General features: G+C 44.6%; 1 long non-coding RNA gene across 2 annotated transcripts in view; it reads left to right on the forward strand.

The window, feature by feature from the left end:
- The window catches only part of LOC133066127 (uncharacterized), a 56,153-nt gene extending 45,929 nt beyond the window's left edge, over positions 1-10,224 (forward strand). The window contains exons 5-6 of one of the 2 annotated variants that reach the window (XR_009695086.1): positions 990-1,078; positions 9,999-10,224. This is a non-coding gene — a long non-coding RNA (uncharacterized LOC133066127). The remainder of the gene's footprint in view (positions 1-989; positions 1,079-9,998) is intronic. The other variant, XR_009695085.1, reaches the window with a different exon arrangement.
- Positions 10,225-19,831: the final 9,607 nt, after the last annotated feature.

The raw sequence follows: 19,831 nt of genomic DNA on the forward strand, positions 1-19,831 counted from the left end.
TGGGTTTCCTATTTGTATTAATAAAAAAATGTGGATGCATGGTAGCCAAACTAGAGCCTCTTGCTTTAATAATAAGTCCGGGCTCTGGTGGAGTTTGGAGTCTGCTTTGGCTCTGCTCAGTGGGGTCTGCAGCAGTCACGAGTTGCATTGGAGTCCTGACTCACTGGGATACCCAGGCAAGTGACTTTCTCGCTCTGTGCTTCCTTTTGCAAACCTGAAACGTGTCAGTGATGATGGAACCTAACTCACAGGTTGCTGGGAAGATTAAATGAGTTAATATAAGTGAAGTGTTTAGAAGAGTGTCTGGCACCCAGAGACTGCCCCAAAATATTAGCTATCATGTTGTTGAAAGTGTGAAAGTGAAAGTGTTAGTTGCTCAGTTCTGTTTGACTCTTTGCGATCCCATGAACTGTAGCCCCCAAGGCTCCTCTGTCCATGGGATTCTCGAGGCAGGAATACTGGAGAGGGTTGCTGTTCCCTTCTCCAGGGGATCTTCCCCACCCAGGAAGTGAACCTGGGTCTCCTGCACTGCAGGCAGATTCTTTATCATCTGAGACTATGTGGAGGCTGTAGATAATCCACGTGTGGAGGCAATCCATGTGTCTATCATGGATGAACAAATAAACAAAATGTGGTCCATACATACAATGGAACATTATTCACCCTGAAGTCAGTTCTAAAGGAAACCAACCCTAAATATTCATTGGAAAGACTGATGCTGAAGCTGAAGTTCCAATACTTTGGCCACCTGATTCGAAGAGCTGACTGATTGGAAAAGACCCTGATGCTGGGAATGATTGAACACAAGAGGAGAAGGGGGCGGCAGAGCATAAGATGGTTAGATAGCATCACCGATTCAATGGACATGAATCTGAGCAAACTCCAGGAGATAGTGAAGGACAGGGAAGCCTGGTGTGCTGCCGTCCACGGGGTCGCAAAGAGTCAGACACAACTTGGTGACTGAACAACAACAATTTTTCCTTTAAAAGGATGGAAATTCTGACACATGCAGCAGTGAAGATGAACCTGAAAGACATTATGTGAAGTGAAACAACCTGATCACAAACGGACCAATACGGTATGATTCCACTTAGGTATGGTACATAGAGCAGTCGGATTCATAGAGACAGAAAGAACAGTGGTTGTCAAGGACTAGGGAGGAGGCGGAACAGGGACTTGTTTAATGGGGGGAGGGGGTGGAGTTTCAGTTTGGGAAGACGGAAAAACCTCTGAGATGGACGGTGGTGATGGTTTCACAACAGTGTGAAGGTTCTTAATGCTGCAGAACAGCATATTTAAAAACAGTGAAAATAATACATTTTATGTTATGCCTATTTCACAACTTTATGAAAATAAAAATATATATGAGCTATTGTTATCTCTAGTCTCAGAAACAGACGTGGCGATTCCTGTCTGCCCTGTGACTGGCAGACAAGGGCTCAAATTTTGCTCCCCCCAAACCCCTTGGTTATAGTAAGTTATCTTCCCCTTTAAATCCAACCCGATCTTTGTCATAGGCTAGGAGAACTATAGGCTTCATGGCTAGGGCTTCCCTGGTGGCTCAGACCGTAAAGAATCTGCCTGTAATGTGGGAGACCTGGGTTTGATCCCTGGGTTGGGAAGATCCCTTGCAGAAGGAAATGTCAGCCCACTCCAGTATTCTGGCCTGGAGAATCCCATGGACGGAGGAGCCTGGCGGGCTACAGTCCATGGGGTCGCAAAGACTCAGACATGGCTGAGCGACTAAGCACAGGAGAACTATGGAACAAAGAGCCTCGATGGTGGAATCCAGGAAACCTGGAGGAAACAGACTGAAAGCTGTAAGCAGAGGGGCAGGTAGATTCCTCTGGAGCTCTCGCCACAGCTCCCGGTTCGCACCATCCTGACCCCATCTGCTACCGCATCAGAGAAGGAAGTATCCCCACAAGCTGGATGGCCGGTACAGAGCTATGGAAATGGGTCCTGGTGGTATCTCCTCCAATTAGCACCAAAAGAATGGAGGATCTGGGAGGAGCGAGGCTACAGCTCAGGTGACTGTCGAGTTTGAAGGCTCCTGGGTCCCATTTGTACCCTCAGCAAAGCTGTTTTCCCCGGGACCCCGGGAGGTGAGGGCCAGCGCATCTGTGCCTTGGACGTCTGATTTTCACTTACAGTGTGGTCCAGGGCAAGGGCCCGGCATCAGTTTCCACAGAAGGAATCCTTTATTGTGCTTAATTTAATGCATCTTTTCTGAATATGTCCCCTAAGCAGGACTTAAATGCAAGCCACATGCTCTGAAAGAGACAGCAAACTAGCGAATGTAACAAAAAAGAAGTCAACTCATAGAGAATAAAGTGCTGGTTACCAGTGGATGGGAGGGACAATCCAGGGGATTAAGAGGTACAAATTATTAGGTATAAAATAAGCTACGAAGATATATTGTACAACACAGGAAATATAGTCAATATTCTATTATAACTATAAACGGAGTATAACCTTGAAGAATTATGAGTCACTATATTGTACATCTGTAGCTTAGATAATATTGTACAGCAACTATGCTTCAGGAAAGAAAAAAAAAAAAACAGCTGCATGTGGGGACTACTTTGGGGAGCTTAACGAATACTGATTCCCGCGCTCAAATCCCAGAAGTTCTGGTTTCACTGGGAAGGTGAAACCCAGGCGTTGTGCTCAGTCACTCAGTCGTGTCTGACTCTTTGCAGCCCCGTAGACTGTAGCCCACCAGGCTCCTCTGTCCATGGGATTCTTGTCCATGGCAAAGACACTGGAGTGCGTAACCATTCCCTTCTCCACGAGATCTTCCCAACTCGGGGATCGAACCCGAGTCTCTTGCATTTCCTGCATCGGCAGGCAGATTCTTTACCATTAGCGCCACCTGGGAAGCCCAACCCAGGCACTGGGATTTTTAAAAACTCTCCAGGTGATTCTAAGATGCAACTAAGGTTGAATACTCTCCAGTTCAAACAGTAAGACTATGATCTCAGTGAATGAGTAAGGAGCTGCGGCGGCAGCACATTAGAAAAAATCCAGGGAAACTCAGGTACCACTGAGTGAAGGTTTCACGAGGGAGGACCATCGATGGGCCATATTCCACTATTCCTTTTTTAAAAACATTTATTTTTATTTATTTGGCTGTGCCAGGTTTTAGTTGCGGAATCTTCTATCTTCATTGCAGCATGCAGGATCTTGAGTTGTGGCATGCAGGCTCTTATTTGTGGCGTGTGGGATCTAGTTCCCTGACCAGGGATTGAACCCAGGCCCTGTGCATTGGGAGCATGGAGTCTTAGCCACCGGACTTCCTGGGAAGTCCTTCCTATTCTGCTGTTTCAGGTTGTCAGAAGCCATTAACCTGAAGCTGGTTTGGTCTGTGCACACACAGCAACGTGAAGACCTTGCTTTCTGCACTGAAAACATCATTTCGTAAAATGTAAATAAATTCCCCCAAATGGTCACTTTTCTGCCAGTCATGGTGTCTGGGCTCTTCCCTTTGGCTTGTATTGTAACTGCTGAGAGAGGTGTGGTCAAAACACACCCACATCCTGTGGGTATCTGCTGAATTCAGCTTTCTTGATGTCATAACAGAACTGTCTGATGAATTTCTTCACGGGGTGAAGTCTGCTGTCTCTTCTGTTTTGAAATCCACAAGTGGCAAGACTCTGACTCACTCCCCTTAACCTATGGAGTTCTACTGCTTCCTGGGTTACAAACCCTGAGGCCACGGGAATTTCTGGAATGGGTGAAAGCTACCAGGTTTAACTGCAAGGGCCTTGAGTTCAAGTTCCAACTCTCCCACCATTGTCGGGGGAGGTGGGGGGACTTTATGTGGGCGAGTAGATGACATTTCTGGGCTTTGAGATGCTTTTAGGGAAGGAGAGGTATAAATATAAAATGTGGTGAACCCTAATTCAGACCTTTGAGGGGAGGATGGGAAGATTTCTCTCAGTTTGTGGGCGACTCTGACAGCAACTAGCTTTTGTTCAATCATTGAAGAGATATTTGCTTGGACTTTTCTGGTGGTCCAGTGGCTAAGATTCTGAGCTCCCAATGTAGGAATTTGATCCCTGTTTGGGGAACTGGATCCCACGTGCCACACGTAAAGATCCTGTGTGCCACAATAAGACTTGGCACAACCAAATAAATAAGTAAAAATAAATATTTTTATAAAAGACTTAATCACTGCCAGAAACTGTTCTAGGCTCCTAAAAAGAATGGTTGGTGGGGGGAACCTTTATTTTTTAGAACAAATAAACAATTATAACAAAATTGAGAGGAAGGTGCAGAGATTTCCATGCATTCCCTTCCCTTCAACATGCATTGCTCTCCCTGTTGTCAACATCACTCACCAGAATAGTACATTTCTTACCAAAGATGAACCTACACTGACACATCATAATCACCCAAAGTCCATAGTTTACCTTAGGGTTCACTCTTGATGTTACATATTCTATGGGATTAGACAAATGTATAATGACATGCATCCATCATTACAGCATCACATAGAGTATCCTCACTGTTCTAAAATTTCTCTGTGCTCTGTATTCATTTCCATTCTACTCTCCCAACCCTAGGCAATCACTGATCTTTTTATTGTCTCCATAGTTTTGCCTTTTCCAAAATGTCATAAAGTTGGAATCACACAGTATGTAGCCTTTTCATATTGGCTTCTTTAACTTAGTAAAATATATTTAAGTTTCCTCCATGTCTTGTCATGGCTTGATAGGTCGTTCCTTTTTAATCTAAATAATATTCCATTGTCTGGAATATAGTATATTCACTCACCTGCTGAAGGATATCTTTGTAGCTTCCAAGTTCTGGCAATTATGAATAAAGCTGCTATAAACATCCTGTGCAGGTTTTTGCGTGAACATGTTATCAACCTCTGGGATAAATACCAAGGAATAGATTGCTGGATCTTATGGTAAAAGTATGTTAATTGTGTTCAGTTCATTTCAGTCCTGTCCGACCCTTTGCGACCCCATGGACTGCAGCATGCCAGGCTTCCCTGTCCATCACCAACTCCCGCAGCTTGCTCAAACTCATGTCCATTGAGTCGGTGACGCCATCCAACTATTGCATTCTCTGTCATCCTCTTTTCGTTCTGTCCTCAATCTTTCCCAGCATCAGGGTCTTTTCCAATGAGTCAGTTCTTCACTTCAGGTGGCCGAAGTATTGGAGTTTCAGCTTCAGCATCAGTCCTTCCAATGAATATTCAGGACTGATTTCCTTTAGGATGGACTGGTTGGATCTCCTTGCAGTCCAAGGGACTCTCAAGAGTCTTCTCCAACACCACAGTTTGAAAGCATCAGTTCTTCTGTGTTCAACTTTCTTTATAGTCCGACTCTCACATCCATACATGACTACTGGGAAAACCATAGCTTTGACTAGACGGACTTCTGTTGGCAAACTAATGTCTCTGCTCTTCAATATGCTGTCTAGGTTGGTCATAGCTTTTTGTCCAAGGAGCAAACATCTTTTCATTTCGTGGCTGAAATCACCATCTGCAGTGATTTTGGAGCCCCCCAAAATAAAGTCTGTCACTGTTTCCATTGTTTCCCCATCTATTTGCCATGAAGTGATGGGACCAGATGCCATGATCTTCATTTTCTGAATGTTAAGTTTTAAGCCAGCTTTTTCACTCTCCTCTTTCGAGACTCTTTAGTTCTTCTTCGGTTTCTGCCTTAGGTGTGGTGTCATCTGCATATCTGAGGTTATTGATGTTTCTCCTGGCAATCTTGATTCCAGTTGTGCTTCATCCAGCCTGGAATTTTGCATTATATACTCTGCATATAAGTTAAATAAGCAGGGTGACAATATACAGCCTTGACATATTCCTTTCCCAATTTGGAACCAGTCTGTTGTTCCATGTCTGGTTCTAACTGTTCCTTCTTGACCTGCACGCAGATTTCTCAGCAGGCAGGTAAAGTAGTCTGGTATTCCCATCTCTTGAAGAATTTTCCACAGTTTGTTGTGATCCACACAGTCAAAGGCTTTGGTGTAATCAGTAAAACAGAAATATATGTTTTTCTGGTACTCTCCTGCTTTCTTGATGATCCAACGGATCTTGGCAATTTGATCTCTGGTTCCTCTGCCTCTTCTAAATCCAGCTTGAGCACCTGGAAGTTCACAGTTCATGTACTGTTGAAGCCTGGCAAGGAGAATTTTGAGCATTACTTTGCTAGCGTGTGAGATGAATGCAATTGTGCGGTAGTTTGAACACTCTTTGGCATTGCCTTTCTTTGGGATTGGAATGAAAACTGACCTTTTCCAGTCTTGTGGCCATTGCCGAGTTTTCCAAATTTCCTGGTATATTGAGTACAGCACCTTAACAGCATCATCTTTTTAGAATATGAAATAGCTCAACTAGAATTCCATCACCTTCACTAGCTGTGTTCATAGCGATGCTTCCTAAGGCCCGTATGACTTCACATTCCGGGATGTCCGGCTCTAGGTGAGTGATCACACCATTGTGATTATCTGGGTCATGAAGATCTTTTTTGTCTAGTTCTTCTGTGTATTCTTGCCGCCTTTTCTTAATATCTTCTGCTTCTGTTAGGTATGTACCATTTCTGTCCTTTATTGAGCCCATCTTTGCATGAAATGTTCCCTTGGTATCTCTTATTTTCTTGAAGAGACCTCTAGTCTTTCCCATTTTATTGTTTTCCTCTATTTCTTTGCATTGATCACTGAGGAAGGCTTTCTTATCTCTCCTTGATATTCTTTGGAACTCTGCATTCAGATGGGTATATCTTTCTTTTTCTCCTTTGCCTTTTGCTTCTCTTCTTTTCTCAGCTGTTTCTCAGCTATTCGTTAATTGTGTTAGAAACTGCCACTGTCTTCCAAAATGGCTGCACCATTTTGCATTCCCACTGGCGATGAATGAGAGCTCCTATTGCCCCACATCCTCACCAGCATTTGGAGTTGTCAGTGTTCTGGATCTTGGTCATTCTATTAGGTATGTAGTAGTATCTTACTTTGTTTTAATTTGCATTTCCCTGATGACATATGATGTGGAGTTTTTGGTATGCTAATTCGTCATCTGTATATTTTCTTTGGTGAGATACCTGTTAAGGTCTTAGCCTATTTTTTAATGAAGTTTTTGTTTTCCTATGGTTGAGTTTTAAAGGTTCTTTGTATATTTTGGATAAGAGTCCTTTTTTTGAAGATTTTTTTGATGTGAGCCATTTTTAAATTCTTTATTGAATTTGTTACAATATTGCTTCTGTTTCACGTTGAGGTTTTTTGACCTTGAGACATGTAGGATCTTAGCTCTTTGACCGGGGATTGAACGCTGGCCCTCGGCAGTGAGAGTGTGGAGTCCTAACCACTGGACCGCCAGGGAATTCTCTCCGGTTTTATTGAGCTATATAGTTGACGTACGGCATTGTATAAGTTTAAAGACATTTAAACTTTGGCATTTGACTTGTGGCATTTAAAGTTTATAATGATTTTTTTAAAAACTTACTATTCTTAATCATTTTATCATTTTTGTGAGTACAATTTAGTGCCATTACAAACATTAACGTTGTTGTGCAATCACACCATTATCTCCAGAACTTTTTCGTCTTCCTAAACTGATGCTCTACCCATTAAATACTAACTGCCCCTTGCTCCCTGCCCCCAGTCCCTGGAAACCAGTATTCGACAGTACTCTCAGTCACTATGGATTTGACTACTAGAGATCTCCCGTTAAGTAGAATCAGACAGTATTTGTCCTTTGTGTCTGGCTTACTTTACTTAGCATAATGTATTCAGAGTTCATGTGTGTGGTAGCATACAACATAATGATTTGACTTAGGTATATTGTTGAACTATTCTTCTTGATTAATTAGTAATAGCAAACCCTTAGGGAGTGCTTACCGCAGGCCAGTTTCTGTGCTAAACACATGGTTTGCACTCCTGTTAGAAACAGTTGTATCCTTTTATCACAATTCCCATTCCCCTTACACAACCATCCTGACATGTTTTGTATATGTCCTTGTTTGTGTTTTTGGAATTTCAGGTTGTTTTCTAGACGTGTTTTTAAATTTATACTGATGTCAAATCTGCTTGTGTAAATTAGGGTAGGTGCACTTTTCCTTCCAGCCTATGTTAGTATGATCCATCTGTGTTGCTAGCTATACATCTCCATTGCTTCTCGCTGCCGTAGAGGACTCAGAGAGTGCAGCCACCGAGTTTCACCTGTCCACTGCTACACGGGAGGGCCTTGGACTGAGGCCTGCCCCCACCATCATCCCATCCACAGCCTTGCCCCTGCCATCAACCCTCTGCTATGATGAGCATCCTCATGAAGGTGTCCTTATGTCCCTGCATGAGAGACTTCAGGGTATATCTATATGTAAATTCCTAGGATTATTGATTATTAATAATTATTGATTATTGGTTATTATGGATTATTGATTATGTGGTATAGATACAGGTGGTCTGACTGAGGAAGGCTGCACCACCTACCCATGACCTCCAGTAATGTAGGAAGCTTATAGCCTCACATCCTAACCCATTTGGCACTCCTTAGCTTTTTAATTTTTGCCAAACATGTGGCAAGTAGTGTCTCATCAGTTTAATTTGCAATTACCTTGTAACCAGTGAACGTCTCTACCTATATTTGTCCTTTCAGTTTCTTACTCTGAAAATGGCCTGTTCCTCTTCTTGGCCCATTTTTCCCCTAGTTTCTTCTCTCTGTCTTGTTGATATGCAGGAGGTCCTGTATTATCTAGATACTAGTCACTTTTGGGCTTGAGGTATTGCAGTATCTTTTCCCAATCTGCTATGTGGTCATTATCTTCTTTTTAACTTTTTATTTTATATTGGGGCACAGCAGATTTACAATGTTGTGATAGTTTCAGGTGACAGCAAAGGGAATCAGCCATACACACACATGTATCCATTCTCCTCCTGGTCAGTATCTTTGACCATTGTGTCCTTTGTTTTCCGGAAATCCTGTAGTTGGAGGGATCACGTTAATCTTGAGCCTTATGATTGTGCTTTTGGCATTTTTAAAGACGTCCTTCACCTCTTGTCCGTAAAGACACTATTTACAGTTCTATTACCAGCAGAGTTTTGATTTCACAGGTAGGGCTGCAGCTCTTCTGCACACTGGCTCTGTAAGTGATGACTCTTGGGGATCCAGTTGGGTTTGCCTTTGCTTACTCTACTTGCTGGATCTTTATAACAGCTCACTGAGGGAGGGGAGGAAACTGGGGGCAAAGGTCAAAATGCTGGCAGGTGGCAGATTCCAAATCTGATTTTGTTTCTTCAAGTGTCAGGTGGCCCTACCATATTACGGATTTCCGGGGCTAGGGTGCAGTGAAGCCTGAGGCTCAGCACACATTTTGATATACGTATAGGTACATATAGATATCCCCTGAAGTCTCTCATTTGGGGACCTAGAATTATTATTATTCCCCACTTGATGGACAGATGAGGCCCTCGGTTTCCTGTCTTGGACCTAGCTCAATCAGAAATGGCAACAAACCCTCAGGAAGGGCCACACTCAAACCCCCAGCTTCAATTGGAAGCCCGTTCCCATCTCTCTGACCCCTGCACCACATAGCCACACATGTCCACTCCAAAGTAACCTCTCCTCCCTTTACCTAGGACCTCCTACTTCCTGTCCTCATATTTTGTTCTTATGAACGCTAAGCAGTCATAATCACTGAGAAATAGAGAGTACTTTCCATGTGCCAGGCACTGCTCTAAGCACTTAACATGTAGACGTTCATTTACTATTCACAACAACCCTATGAGGTGGGTGTTATCAATGTACCCATTTTACAGATAAAAAAATTGAGGCCACAGTTCTCAGTGTGAAGTAGCAAAGCAGGGATATGAACCCAGGCCACCAAGCATAGAGCCTGAATTCCAACCACTGTGTCACATGTCTCTTGTAATACCATACCCTCCTATCCAGATTGGGTAAAACTCTATAAAATACAGGTAACAGGACAAGGCTCTGACTTTTTTTTTTTAATTAAGAATATTTTTTTGGACTTCTCTTGCAGGCCAGTGGTTAAGAATCTGCCTGCCAATGCAGAGGACATGGGTTCAGTACCTAGTCCGAGACGATTCCACATGCTGCAGAGCAACTAAACTCATGCACCATACCTACCGAAGCCCTCACGCTCAAAAACTCCCCAACAAGAGAAGTGATTGCAACGAGAAGTCCACTCACTGCAACTAGAGAAAGTCCTCCCGAAACAATGAAAACCCAGATGCAGTCAAAAATAAGTAAAGTAAAATAAAAATTTTTATTGAAGTATAGTTGATTTACAATGTTGTGTTAATTTCTGGCATAGAGTGATTCACTTATATTAATACATACATATATGTATATATAAGTGATATATATTCTTTTTCACATTCTTTTCCATTATAGCTTATTACCAGATACCAGACTATGGTTCCCTGTGCTATACAGTAAGATCTTGTTGTTTATCCATCCTATATATATAATAGTTTGCATCTGCTAACCCCAAACTTCCAATCCTCCTTGCCCTGCTCCCCTTCCCCCTGGCAACCACAAGTCTGACTTTTAGTTTGAGCATCATTGTAGCAATGATCTGGATTGTTGGTAAGAAGGTAGAATAAGGGGGCTGCCCTTGGCAAGGTTGAGTTTGCCTGGAGAATGGGGAGCTCAGGAGTCAGTAGATAATCTACTGCCATTTGACCTTCTAGCATTCAGAACTTCCTGGATTTGTCGTCATCACAGTGACGTGGTGTGAGTGAAAGACCCTGAATGTCTTGATAAGGAAGCCCACCTGACTCGTAAGGGCTTTCTGTATACCAGAACGTTTTGTTAAGCCAGCGTTAACTAACTGTAGAGCTGCAGTTCCAGCCCAGCCACACAGCAGGGTGCTTATCTCTGTTTTTGGCAGAATCTCTTAGTCCCCTTTGTACAGCCAAATCTGTGGGCTGCAGTATGAACGCTTCCAGGCCTGTGCTGGCTCCGTCCTGGCCTTTGTTCTCCTCTCCATGACCCATTGTTCTCCCATGACCCATACTTGGCTTTCTGCATTGTCATCTTGTTTTTACCCTGTCTTGGCTCTGTTCATCGTCGCCATGTTTTCCCCCATCCTTCACTCTTGCCTCCAGCTTTCATCTCTTCTCTTTACCTCTTTCTGTCTCACGTTCAGAATGACATCTTATCTACCTGTCCTTCCGCCCTTCTTTTTTCTCTATTCTTTTGTCCTAAACCCACATTGGAGCTGGTTCTGGGCAGTCACTTTTTCCTGCCCTGTCCCCACCTCCCTCCTCCATCCTGACTTCTGAGGCCCCCATTCTCTGGGCAAGCTCAGCCTTGCCAAGGGCAGCCCCCTATTCTACCTTCTTACCGACAGTCCAGAGAACCAAGGGAGGAGGGCAGTCCGCCTGACTGCGATAGTGGCTCCAAATTGTCTTTTGGTCAGATTTGAATGTAATCAAAAAGATAGATCGGGCTGCTCCTTGCTGTGGTTCTAATCAATTTCTCTTCTGCAGAGAAGGTAACTGGTCATGAATCCTTACTGTTGTCACTTTCGTTTCCGAAGAACAATGTTCTTTACTCAGCTCTTCCAGTTAACCCCGACACTTCCACCCCTCCTGGCTGACCCCTGTTAGTCCTCCACCTGACGATGTCTCTGAGCACGTTGAATTATGACTCCCACCTTATCAAGTGTGTCCTCTTTATCCTTTTTGTTCAGGGCACCTGCTCCGACCACATGTTTTTGAATACCTGAAGTCCTGCGTTGACCCAATAGACTCACCAGTGAAGTTCCTTCAGGGGCATTGATATACTGCTAAAGGCACGAGTGGGTTAATCTAGCATACACAGATTATTTCCCAACACAAGAGTTAATGCCGGGTACTCCTTGACCCCCTTGCAACTGTGAACACCTTCTGCTGTCAGCATGTTCTTAGCTTAGCTCATTCTGTCCTTTTCCTTGCAACACTCTCCTATGGCAACCCCCACAGCCGAGACTGCCTCCAGGGCTTTCGCAGCACAATGCTGAGCGTCTTTTGGAATCTGACTTGAGTCCCTGAAGGTCCCTCCCTGCTTTCTCTTGTCTGAGACCCCACAGCTGTCCCAGCAATACCAGGGCACTCACATCCTCACCGATTGTTGTTTTTCAGTCACTAAGTTGTATCCGACTCTTTTGAGACCCCATGGACTGCAGCACACCAGGCTTCCCTGTCCTTCACTATCTCTTAGAGTTTGTGAAAACTCTTGTCAGTGATGCCATCCAGCCACCTCATCCTCTGACACCCTCTTCTCCTTTTGCCCTCGATCTTTCCCAGCATTAGGGTCTTTTCCAATGAGTTGGCTCTTTGAATCAGGTGGGCAAAGTATTGGAGCTTCAGCTATCGCTAAGAAAATTTTTTTATCTGCTTCTGTTTTGTCTCTCTAGGAAGATATTTTTCACCTTCATAGCAAAGGATCACATTTTCAGCATTTAGAGTCCAGATGGGCAGAAGGGAAATGATTTGAGAGCCTTCAAGAGTATCTGAATGAGCAAACGTGGAATCTCAGATCTCTCCCTCCCGCTATAGTCACAGGCCACCTTGGTCTGTAGCTGTCCAGCACATATCATAGTTTCCCCTACTAGACTGTAAACTCCTAAAGTGATTGGAGTGGGGGTCTCTGAAAGGACCTCACCCCGTCCCCCCCAGAATTGGCACTGCTGCAGACTAAGCAATTGCCAAAAGTTGTCCAATAGGCATGGAGGTCAGAAGACACAGCTCTCTACCCAGGGCAGAAGGGGAACAAGGAAGTTCAGGGGTCATGGGGCGAGATCAGAAGCACTTGGGTGTCCATCAACTGGAAAATCCATCTTTTCATGTGCAAGACCCAAGAGAAGGCCTAGGCAGTTAACCCCCACCCAGACTAGGAGTACCAAGTATCTTGGCTCTGGGGGGCCCAGGAGGAACTGAGTATTTGAGGCCCTGGGAGTGGTAATGCTGACTATGCAGGTCAGGGCTCTTGGCTCCATGAGTCTTTGGCCTCCCTGCTTTCCTGCTGAAGTTAGACAGTGCTGAGTGGACTCTAGGGAAACCCAGGACTGAGGATTCAGGAACCTGGGGAGGCCAGCTGTGCCATCTTGAGTGGGAGGGGGGGCCCTTTCCGGACCTCTTGTTCCTGCTTTGAGAAACTGTATCACCACCAGTTGGTGTAGTTGCTGACCATGTCCAGATTCATTTCCTATTGCTGCTGCAACAAATTGCCACACACTTGGTGGCTTCAAAAAACACAAGATCATTCACAGTTCTGGAGGTCAGAAGTCTCCAGTGAGTCTCACAGGGGCCGGAAACCATCCTTCTGGAGACTTGGAGAGAAATGGTTCCCTGACTTTGTCAGTTTCTAAAGGCTGCCCACTTGGAGGAGGAAGTGGCAACCCACTCCAGTATTCTTGCCCGGAAAAATCCCATGGACAGAGGAGCCTAGAGGACTACTCCATGGGGTCGCAAAGAGTTGGACATGACTGAACGACTGAGCAAAGGCTGCCCACGTTCATCAACTCATAACCCCACAATTCCGGCTACTAATTCCATCTTCATATCCCCTCTGACTGAGGCACCTGACTCTCTGATAATGAATGACCTGTGACTCCAGCAGTAGTGCTCAGTTGGTCATTCCACTATTTGTGGACCCATGGACCATAGCCTCTCTGGCTCCTCTGTCCATGGGATTTCCCAGGCAAAAATACTGGAGTAGGTTGCCATTTCCTACTCTAGGGTATCTTCCCAAACCAGGTGGATTCTTTACCACTGGGCCACTGGGGAAGCCCTGATTCCAGCAGGCCCACTGAGATAATCCCTAGATCCCCAAATCCTTAACTCAATCATACCCACAAGGTCCCTTTTACCTTGTAAGGTCACATATTCACAGGTACTGGGAAAATGACCGGAACGTCTTTGGGGGGATCACAATGTCCCACAGAAGGATCTACATGGCAATCTAATTTTAATTATGAAATATTTCAAGCTTACAGGAAAGCATAGATAATAATGTAATACTCTGACAACAAAATGACTTGTGAATCTAAAGAACAAACCTGCCTGGATACTGCACTGTGCACAGATTGACTTCCTCCAGCAAAGGCTCTGCAGGTTTCTGCTGATTATAGGGCTTATTTATTAGAACATCTCTCTGAATGTCTACGTCTGATAGAACTCTTTGACAGATTAACTGTTGGTTGGAATAACTATTAACATGCACTTCTCAATACTTAGAGAAATGAAGTGTTCCACTTACAGTAAGCTGTTAAAATCCTAATTGTCTCCTTGGAGCCCAGCCCTCCTCTCAAGTTCAGAAACCAGCTCATTTGCAAAGGAACAAAATCACACACACACACTGGGTGGGAGACTTATGTACCCATCACCCAGCTTTGCCCGATGTCAACACTGTACCATGTTTGCTTCTTATGTTTTTAAGTAATAAAATGTTAAAACATTGCAGGTTCATTTGAAGGCCCTTGTGTGGCTCTCCCCCACATCTTCCTCACTTCTAGAAATGAAAGCCCGTGGAGACCACACCCAGAGGGCCCTTCGTGTCCAGCTGCCGGTATGGGTTTTACTCTCCAGGTGATGGATGGTCAGCCTGAAGAAGTGGGGGTTAAGGTCAACAAGTTCAGTTCAGTTCAGTCACTCAGTCATGTCCAACTCTATGTGACTCCGTGGACAGCAGCACGTCAGGCTTCCCGGTCCATCACCAACTCCCGGAGCTTAGTCAAACTCATGACCATCAAGTCAGTGATGCCATACAACCATCTCATCCTCTGTCACCCCCTTCTCCTACCACCTTCAATATTTCCCAGCATCAGGGTCTTTTCAAATGAGGCAGTTCTTCACATCAGGTGGCCAAAGTATCAGAGTTTCAGCTTCAGCATCAGTTCTTCCAATAAACATTCAGGATGGATTGCCTTTAGGATTGACTGGTTGCATCTCCTTACAGTCCAAGGGACTCTCAAGAGTCTTCTCCAACACCACGGTTCAAAAGCATCAATTCATCAATGCTCAGCTTTCTTTGTAGTCTACCTCTTACATCCATACATGACTACTGGAAAAACCACAGCTTTGACTAGACAGACTTTTGTTGGCAAAGTAATGTCTCTGCTTTTTAATATGCTGTCTGGGTTGATCATAGCTTTTCTTCCAAGGAGCAAGCATCTTTTAATTTCATGGCTGCAGTCACCATCCACAGTGATTTTGGAGCCCAAGAAAATAAAGTCTCTCACTGTTTCCATTATTTCCTCATCTATTTGCCATGAAGTGATGGGATCAGATGACATGATCTCAGTGTTCTGAATATTGAGTTTTAAGCCAGCTTTTTCACTCTCATCTTTCACTTTCATCAAGAGGCTCTTTAGTTTTTCTTCACTTTCTGCCATAAGGATAGTGTCATTTGCATATCTGAGGTTATTGATATTTCTCCCAGCAATCTTGATTCCAGCTTGTGCTTCATCCAGCCTGGCATTTCTCATGATGTATTCTGCATATGAGTTAAATAAGCAGGGTGACAGTATACAGCCTTGACGTACTCCTTTCCCACTTTGGAACCAGTCTGTTTTTCCATGTCCAGTTCTAACTGTTTCTTCTTGACCTACATACAGATTTCTTAGGAGGCAGGTCAGTCAGGTGGTCTGGTGTTCCCATGTCTTGAAGAACTTTCCATAGTTTGTTGTGATCCACACAGTCAAAGACTGGCATAGTCAATCAAGCAGAAGCAGATGTTTTCCTGGAGCTCTCATGCTTTTTCAATGACCCAACGGATGTTGGCAGTTTGGTCTCTGGTTCCTCTGCCTTTTCTAAAACCAGCTTGATTATCTGGAGGTTCACGGTTCATGTACTGTTGAAGCCTGGGTTGGAGAACTTTGAGCATTACTTTGCTAGTGTGTGAGATGACTACAATTGTGTGGTAGTTTGAACACTCTTTCGCATTGCCTTTCTTTGGGATTGGAATGAAAACTGACCTTTTCCAATCTTGTGGCCATTGCTGAGCTTTTCAAATTTGCTGGCATATTGAGTGCAGCACTTTCACTGCATCATCTTATAAGATTTGAAATAGCTCAACTGGAATTCCATCACCTCCACTAGCTTTGTTCATAGTGATGCTTCATAAGGCCCACTTGAATTCACATTCCAGGATGTCTGGCTCTAGGTGAGTGATCACACCATCATGGTTATCAGGGCCATGAAGATCTCTTTTGTATAGTAGAATGAAGAGACAGAGCTGAAGCAAAAACAACACTCATCTGTAGGTGTGACTGGTGATGGAAGTAAAGTTTGATGCTATAAAGAACAGTATGGCATAGGAACCTGGAATGTTAGGTTCATGAATCAAGGCAAATTGGAAGTGGTCAAACAGAAGATGGCAAGAGTGAACATCAACATTTTAGGAATCAGGGAACTAAAATGAACTGGAATGGGTGAATTTAACTCAGATGACCATTATATCCACTACTGTGGCAAGAATCCCTTAGAAGAAATGGAGTAGCCATCATAGTCAACCAAAGAGTCCAAAATGCAGTACTTGGATGCAATCTCAAAAACAACAGAATGATCTCTGTTCATTTCCGAGGCAAACCATTCAATATCACAGTAATCCAACTCTACGCCCCAACCAGTAATGCTGAAGAAGCTGAAATTGAATGGTTCTATGAAGACCTACAAGACCTTCTAGAACTAACACCCAAAAAAGATGTCCTTTTCATTATAGGGGACTAGAATGCAAAAGTAGGAAGTCAAGAGATAACTGAAGTAACAGGCAAACTTGGCCTTAGAGTACAAAGTGAAACAAGTCAAAGGCTAATAGAGTTTTGCCAAGAGAACACACTGGTCATAGCAAACACCCTCTTCCAACAACATAAGAGAAGAATCTACACTTGGACATCACCAGATAGTCAATAGCGAAATCAGATTAATTATATTCTTTGCAGCCAAAGATGGAGAAGCTCTATACAGTCAGCAAAAACAAGACCCAGAGCTGACTGTGGCTTAGATCATATGAACTCCTTATTGCCAAATTCTTATTGAAATTGAAGAAAGTAGGGAAAACCACTAGACCATTCAGGTATGACCTAAATCAAATCCCTTATGATTATACAGTGGAAGTGAGAAATAGATTCAAGGGATTAGATCAGATAGACCGAGTGCCTGATGAACTATGGATGGAGGTTCATGACACTGTACAGGAGGCAGTGATCAGGACCATCCCCAAGAAAAAGAAATGCAAAAATGCAAAATGTTTGTCTGAGGAGGACTTACAAATAGCTGAGAAAAGAAGAGAAGCTAAAGGCAAAGGAGAAAAGGAAAGATGCACCTATTTGAATGCAGAGTTCCAAAGAATAGCAAGGAGAGATGAGAAAGCCTTCCTCAGTGATCAGTGCAAAGAAGTAGAGGAAAATAATAGAATGGGAAAGACTAGAGATCTCTTCAAGAAAACTAGAGATACCAAGGGAACATTTCATGCAAAGATGGGCTCAGTAAAGGACAGAAATGGTGTGGACCTAACAGAAGCAGAAGATATAAAGGAAAGGTCAACAAGCCAGAGTGGAAATTGTGGCAGTGTCGCTTCTTGGCTGGTGTGACCCCTTGGAGGTCAGTCAGTCTCTTTGCTCCTGCTTCCTCATCTCTGAAACCAATGGAGTACTTAGATTTATCAAGAGAACTAGTTGAGATAAGATTTGGAAAATTTGCTTGGAACACGAACGGCATTCACTGAGCTGCCATCACACTCCTGTTTGCTTAAAGGTATTAACTGGGTAGGAGAGCAGTACAGGAAGGAGAGGATCTACAGCTCCAGAGGTCTGTGGGTGGATCCTTTCCTGGCTGACTGCAGAATGTTCCCTGCAGAAATTCCGGAGAGGGGAGGAGAAAGCACGGTGGGTGGTGGGAACTTCCCTGCAGCTCAGCCTCCTGGGGAGCAATGAGGAACCCTGAACACCACCTTTCCAGAGGCTGGGACTCCGGTTTTCTGTCCCCTCCCCCGCCATGTAGCCTGGCCGCCCACCGTTCACCCCAACCCCAGCACCCGCACTAGTCCATCAGCAGGAAGTGAGCTGAGAGAGCTGGCAGGGCAAGGGATCAGGGACCTTAGGAACTTGGATCCTCCCATTACCATCCTCCCCTTACTCTGTGCTGCTCTAGGCAGGCTCTTCCTCTGATTCATCTTTGCCTCCTGCCCGCCCCCACCCCCGCCCCATCCTCCTCCCTTGTTGCTGCACCTGGCCTCTGGAAGCCCAGCAGGGGCTCAGGTTTCCCTTTCCACCATAGGAGGATCCCGGAGTGGCATTTGCCGACTGTTGGCTGTGGGCCCTTCATGGCTCAGGATTACTTGTGCTTCCAAGAAGAGGCTCAGACACCAGGAGCCTGGGGACAGCGGGTTCCCTGTGAACACAGAACGCACAGAATGTCCTATTCACAGATGAGGGCTCAGAACACTGGCCCTCAGGGAACTGGTTGAGATACAGGGACACAAAGGCAGTTAGTGGCAGAGCTGAGACCAGAGTCCAGTCTCCTGACTTGATTCACTGTCCGTTGTCCTCTCCACCCCCGCCCACCGTCAGTACTGGAGGGGACCTCCCAGTCCCCTAGTTCATGAGTCCAGGGTGGTAGCTTTGACTTATGTGATCAAGACCAGACCCAGGGCTGATGGTAGGGAAAGCCCACTGCAGTGGGGAGGGCTCACATCAGCCATTCCCCAAGTCTTCCCTTGCCAGAACCCACAAGCCCTCCCCAGCTCACAGCTGAAGCCCCAGGCAGAGGCATGTTCCTCCTCCCTTCACCTGAATCTCCAGCCCCAGGAGGCAAAAACTCAACAGGGAGGCCTCCAAAGGGAGACACTCCCTGCCTTTATAAGCAAAATTCAGATCTTCTTGTCTCTAAAGTGAACGCAACTCTTATCACAGTAAGGAATGCATTCAGTTGCAAAAAAAAAAAAAAAGACCAACAATAGTTTTATTTTTAAATTTCATTCATTTATTTATTTAGGCTATGCTGGGTCTTTGTTGCTATGTGCAGGGTTTTCTCTTGTTACAGCAAGTGGGAGCTACTCTCTAGTTGCAGTGCACAGGCTTCTCCTTGGGGTGCCTTCTCTTGTTGTAGAGCATGGACTCTAGGCACAAAGGCTTCAATAGTTGCAGCACATGGGTTCAGTAGTTGTGGCACATGGGCTTAGTTGCTCCATGGCCTGTGGAATCTTCCTGGACTGGGAATCGAACCCATGTGCTCTGCGCTGGCAGGTGGATTCTTAACCACTGGACCACCAGGAAGTCCCCTGACCAGCAATGTTTTAAAGAAAGAGTTGTTTATTCTTTTCATAAAGAAGATGATAAGGTTCTAAGTTCCTAGGTTTCCCCTCATCATTTCAAGAAGATTGCAGCAGCCCCACACATCACATCACATCCTCACACCACATTCAGGAGCAGAAAGCAGGTGATGATGTCAGGCAGTTTCTTCCCCCAGCTTCCCCCTTATCAACAAGCAAAGATTGTTTTCAAGAACCCAACAGCTGACCTCACATCACTGGCCAAATAAGGGTTATAAAGCCCTCCCCAGCAAAGCCAGGAAATGTGTATCTGGCCATCCCAGGCTTTACAGTAAGAAGAGTACAGGATGAAAGATTTGGGCAATGACTCTGGCTTAGGCAAACAAAAGTACCTTTCTCAGTTAACCAGTTTGAGAGCTCCTGGGTTTGAGTAATTTGAGCTGGGTTAAAAATTCACATCATTCTCTGCTGAGAAAACCAGAGATTAACCTGCAAAGTTGAGCAAAAGTCATCTGGTTTGGATGAGAGAAGAGAGAATTTAAACCTTATCCCTGAGTGAGACAGAAAACTTCCTGATGAGACGTTACTTTTGGG

Source organism: Dama dama, chromosome 2 (genome assembly GCF_033118175.1).
Source record: "Dama dama isolate Ldn47 chromosome 2, ASM3311817v1, whole genome shotgun sequence".
Taxonomy (NCBI): domain Eukaryota; kingdom Metazoa; phylum Chordata; class Mammalia; order Artiodactyla; family Cervidae; genus Dama; species Dama dama.